This window comes from Tasmannia lanceolata, unplaced genomic scaffold (genome assembly GCF_043159265.1).
Source record: "Tasmannia lanceolata isolate RefF3 unplaced genomic scaffold, GAP_Taslan_0.1 ptg000002l, whole genome shotgun sequence".
Taxonomy (NCBI): Eukaryota; Viridiplantae; Streptophyta; class Magnoliopsida; order Canellales; family Winteraceae; genus Tasmannia; species Tasmannia lanceolata.
The window spans coordinates 52,698,067-52,703,982 of record NW_027518679.1 but is presented as its reverse complement, the minus strand read 5'-3'; the positions used below and the strand labels follow the sequence as shown (position 1 = coordinate 52,703,982).

At 37.5% G+C, this 5,916-nt stretch overlaps 1 pseudogene across 1 annotated transcript; it reads left to right on the top strand.

The window, feature by feature from the left end:
• Positions 1-986: 986 nt before the first annotated feature.
• On the top strand, positions 987-5,536 carry LOC143892982 (plasma membrane ATPase 2-like; annotated as a pseudogene). The gene is made up of 9 exons (XR_013255676.1): positions 987-1,167; positions 1,247-1,452; positions 1,721-1,753; positions 1,968-2,049; positions 2,198-2,358; positions 2,966-3,178; positions 4,444-4,626; positions 4,734-4,911; positions 5,212-5,536. The product of XR_013255676.1 is annotated as a plasma membrane ATPase 2-like (transcript).
• Positions 5,537-5,916: the final 380 nt, after the last annotated feature.

The following is a 5,916-nucleotide window of genomic DNA, read 5'->3' as shown; positions in this document are numbered from 1 at the left end:
TGAACATAAAAATGATTAAAAAAATCAGCATCGATCGTGAATATGTAGCAGATTCTGTGGAGTATCACTCCCACAACATAAAAAGTTTGTGGGTCATTCTATAACTTGTCAATAAAAAGTTCAACTAGAAGAGTGCATGTGGAGATGAGTATGAATCCAACACCATAACAGGTTTCTTAGTTACATTGTGGAACTTGTAAATGGAAGTTATATTGTTTTTAGAGTATCTGCTTTTTTAATGGTAAAATATCTGGTTACGTATCTGCAAGTTCACTTTCCGAAAACTTAATTCATGAAACTTCCAAACACTTAGGGGCCGTTTGGATATGCGGATTTTAGAATCCAGGTTTTTAGTTTGAAAACAGGGTAAAAAAGGGTTCATGATCAAGCTGTTGTATGCTGTCTTGACAGCGTTTCTTGGATTTTGAGTGAGAAATTCAGGTTTTAAAAATCTCTCCCTCATCCTGTGATTTCTAAAACCTGGAAATGTGGGAGAATCTGTTACTCTCTGGCTAACGGAAAGAAGGCCGAGAAGTAAAAAACAAGTCAAAAACGACGACTGGTCCTCTTCTTCTCTTGTCTCTTAGCTACAATTTTGAAGAAATCCCGGATTCTAAAATCCGTGTATCCAAACAGCCCCTTACTCTCCAGTCAGTCTAAATTAAGGTTCAATTGTGAGCATTTACATTGGAATGTAAGAATTGGCTGAAAATCATATTTTTGGTATGTTTCTCTTGGTGGAACTTTGTTAAACTGAATTTTATCGGTCCTCAATGCTCCTGGTGGGCCTCTTTGTGTAGATTTCTTAATAAATTCAAGCGAATACATGAATCCAGTGGTTGGGCGGCATTAACAACTAAAATTTATTGTTGCATTTATCAAGAAAATCCTTGTTTTCAAGTTTGAATGGTTTCCTTTTAATTTTTTTTTTTGAACCGGTGCTCAATGCTACTGTTGTTAAATACACTTCACTAAGCTGTTCGCTCATGGAAAATTTTACAGGGGATCAATTGGCAATTGCCAAGGAAACTGGGCGTACGCTGGAAATGGGCACAAACATGTACCCATCTTCATCTTTGTTGGGGGAAAGCAAGGATGAGGCAGCTTCATCCCTTCCAATTGATGAACTTATAGAGAAAGCCGATGGTTTTGCTGGAGTCTTTCCTGGTAATTATCCTGTTTATATTCCATGAGTTTTATGAATTTATCTTATTCTTGTCTCTGATTTCTCTGAGTTGGTCCACAGAACATAAATATGAGATTGTGAAGAAATTGCAAGCTAGAAAGCACATCTGTGGAATGACCGGAGATGGAGTTAATGATGCACCTGCTCTAAAGAAGGCTGACATAGGAATTGCAGTGGCAGATGCCACAGATGCCGCTCGAAGAGCTTCTGACATAGTTCTAACAGAGCCTGGGCTGAGTGTAATCATTAGTGCTGTTTTAACACAGTAATGCTCCATCCATTTTCATCTTTGAAAATCTATATGGTGGGTCACTTACACAAGTACCTTAATCATTTCATTTGGTATATTACACTTGTTCCTGAAAATAAGAGGCTATGCTTTTCTGCAGAAAAAGGGAAAAACATGGTGTATCATTTTCTAATGCTCATCGAGACAATTTATTTATAGTTTAATAGAGGGAAATATATTTGTCCTAAACAGATTTCTATGACTGTAGATGCTGACAGTTTCACTCATGTTTCTTTCTCGTGCAGATATATGCTGTGTCTATCACTATTCGTATTGTGGTAAGCTGTCAATTTTCCTCCCCTCCCCCCCCCCCCCCCCCTTCCCCTCTCTCTCGTTGTTCAAAATAAGTCTTTGGGTAGGTTTACCTTTCATGGATGTTGATATATGGATCTGCTAAGATATTATCTGAAGTAAATGTTTAAAATGCAATAACTTTTCCTCCAGCATGAAGCCATGGCTTCTCTTTAACATTCTGGGTTTCTGTGGAAACAGCTAGGATTTATGCTGCTGACGCTGTTCTGGAGATTCGACTTTCCTCCATTCATGGTTCTTGTCATTGCCATTCTTAATGATGGTTAGCAGTAAACTCTTAGCTTGAATTGCCTGTTTGGTTGTGGAATATTTTTTCATCCGTCATTTTGATACGCATTGCATAATGCTGAAATTTTTGTTTGTTTTTCGTCTTTCTTATAATATTTGCTAATTTATGAGCCCATTTCCAGGTACTATCATGACTATCTCCAAGGACAGAGTAAAGCCTTCTCCACTTCCTGACAGTTGGAAGCTCACTGAAATATTTGCAACTGGAGTTGTCATTGGCACTTATCTTGCTCTCATGACCGTTATATTATTCTGGGTAGCTCATGACACTAATTTTTTTGCAGTACGTATTCCTCTTGGTTCTTCATTGTTGTAACAAAGACTTCACATTTCCATATCTTTACCAATTTTTTCCTCACAACAAAAACACTCTTTTGTGGAATGAGAAAAACTACCGACTGTAAATGGACAAAATACATTTAAGGCACTCCCCAAAAATCCTGGTATCTGTGGGAAATGGAATTTCATGGCTGACATTATTTTTTCAAAAAAATAAAAAAGATGCCTGGGCCCTGGGAATTGGTAAGCACGTGTTTCCTTCATCTTGTATATGTTTAGCTTTGCTTTGTGTTCTTTAGCTCGGCTGGTAATTTTCGTGCCTTTCAACTTGTGGTTTTGGTTTGTGTTCTTTAGTTCTGCTGGTAATTTTCATTACTTGCAATTGTTGCCACAGTTCTCACTGTTCTCACTACTTTTATCTGGTTTTCTATACCCATGCTTGGTGATTAACTATTATCAGTGCATTTTTCTTTAGTGACCCATTACCTCCTTTTCTGGGCCCTCTACAATATTAAGTGTGTCTCATATACACATTTGTCACATAGAGATAAAATATACATTTTCACATGTGCTGGCATGAAGTCTTAATTCTCACTTATTTTATTTTTCAGAAAATATTCCACGTCAACACCCTCAATAAACACGAGATAAAAAATAACGATACAGATGCTATAGACGCAAACCAAAGGATGCTAGCATCTGCAGTATATCTTCAAGTGAGTACCATTAGCCAGGCCTTAATATTTGTGACGCGCTCAAGGGGCTGGTCTCTCCTGGAACGCCCAGGTCTTCTGCTTGTTGCCGCTTTCATCATCGCACAAATGGTATTGCCTTTGAGACTTCTGTAGTTCTACTTCATTTTGATTGCTCAAGTTAGAAGCTATGTCACAAATATATCCGATATTTTCAAAATTTAGCATTTTTATCGCAATATTTTGATAAAACGACAAAATCCCAATATAATACTCGGAATTTTAAAAATATAGCGATAATATCACGATAATATCACAATATTTTTACGATATTTTAATGTTTTCTTTTTTTAATTTATATATTTTATATAATTATAAATAATTTTATTGTATCGTTTTTGTTTCCCGATATAAACAAAAAAATATAAAAACATTAATATATCCCGAGATTTTCCCTTGCCGAGAAATTCCAGAGAACGATATTTGTGACATAGGTTAGAAGAAACCATAGCAACCGGTATGCCTCTGGGATGGATTGATGATTCTTAAGTAAATTAACAGCCATCAATTCGCAGTTGGTTATTAAGTAACAACATGACATCAGCTAGCCCAACTTTTACTTGGGAAATTGGGCCTTGGATTGATTTTATTGTCCTAATTTTGTCTACATAATCTACATACACAAATACATGTGGATGTACACATATCTAGATGCGCATGTGTTCATATAGGTAGATTGCCCTTGTCCCTTGCTTCCAATTTCTCTTCGTCTCACCCACATACCACTGTTTTTGCACTATGATAAACGATATTTTCCCACTAGAAATTGACACTCATCAGGGTATAAGTAGTTTAACTAGTTTCCCAATCAGTTGGTGTCGAGGGTACAATTTGGGTTTGGTTGGGTTGAGCTTCTGCTGAAAATGAATTGGAATCAACCCGAACCCAGCCCGATTTTGTAGTAAAAACTCAACCAGAGTTGTGCCCGCAGTAAGTGTTGAATATTAACTCAGCACACACACATCTATATCCGTCATTTGCATATGTTTCCATAAATTTACAGGATATCTACCGAAATTTTCGTCCGAAACAAATATGTTTCTATTTCCATCACACCCAAAAGACATTCCGAAACCTTAACTTTTGCTTTTCTTTTCAGTGGTTCTTCATTATTATACTAATTTTGTTGCTGCTTATTGTTTTCGCATTTCTGTTTTCCTTCTTCAAACCTACATTACACTCTCTCTTTTTCACTTCTGGAATTGTTGTGCTAGTTATGCGTGTTCTTATATCGCAATCTGTGAATCAAATAATTTATCATTTCTCACATTCTGTTTCCATTATTTTGTTTTGAAAGATTCGATATTAGAACCAGTGGAATGTCCTCTCTTGTGCAGGTTGCTACCGTCATATCTGCCGAAGCAAACTGGAAATTTGCTGGAATAAAAAGCATCGGTTAGCGTTGGACTGGAGTTGTTTGGCTCTTTAATATTGTAACTTACATGTTTCTTGATCCTTTCAAATTCTGTGTTCAATATGCACTCAGTGGAAAAGCCTGGGGTCTGGTTCTGGATAAGAGGGTCAGTAAATTTAAATTTTACCATTCAAATACTTTTATACCTGTTATCCCATATTTTTTTAATGGCTCTTCTTCTATTTCTTTACGGTCGGCCTTATGTTTGAGCAGACGGCATTTACAAACCAGAAAGACTTTGGTAGGGAAGTTCGAGAGGTGGCATGGGCACGTGAGCAGCGTACACTGCATGGACTTCAGTCGATAGAGACAAAGATGTTTGCCGATCGGACCACTTCAGAGACATTAATATGATGGCTGAAGAAGCTAAAAGGCGTGCAGAGATTGCAAGGTTAGTAACAGAATCCTTGAAATTATTTTGGATTGTGACCCAGACGTAGATACAAAATCCAACGGAGCATTTTAGAATTTAGATCTGAATGGAGGGCACCAATGTATGAAAATACTCTTCAAGAAGGGTATTTTCATAACATTTAAAACCCCTACAACTAACAACATGTTATTTTCCCTCTTCTGTTTCCATGGCAATTCTCTTTATCTAGATTTTTTCCCACTTCCCTCCCATAAACCTAATCCCTAACTGTGTACACTGTCTAATTTGTTACCATCTTTCTTATTATTGCATTTACAGGTTGAGGGAGCTCCACACTCTGAAAGGAAGGGTGGAATCGTTTGCCAAACTAAAGGGCTTAGACATTGATGCTATCAACCAACACTACACACTGTAGATGTGTTTCTTGAGGGCTCCCTACCTTTCCCAAATTTCTTCATAATCATATTACCCATTTTCCGGTACTGTGCTCCATTTTCCGGTACTGCTATTCCTGGATCTTTATTTATCATTATAAATGAATAAAATCTATTATTTATTTGCAAGTTTCATGGCCAATATGTAAGAGAAGGATTTGTAAATTTCCAAGCAATTATGGAGTTCATTTTGAGCTGGCAAGCACCATCACCATCACCATCAACAGTCTGTGATGCTTAATTGGAGCCTGGTCATTTGAGAGATGAAAAGAGGGGAAATATCTCTAATGAGATCCTAAGCATCTCTCAATGTCAGTATCCAAAGGCCTGTGGGCTCCACATGTTTAGATGATCTAAAGCATTCATTTACTGGGCCTTTCCTTGTATATGTTTTGGGAAGTGATATATCCGCCCCTTTTGATTACTTGGGACACCCAGCAGCAGTGTACATGGCAATCAGGCCCATTGAATGCTTCTGATGTGAAGTACATCAGCCCCTCTGCAGTCAGCTGCTGGGTGTCCCAAGTAATCAAAAGGGGCGGATTTATCACTTCCCTATGTTTTGCCCTAAAAATCTCCTCTACGTGAT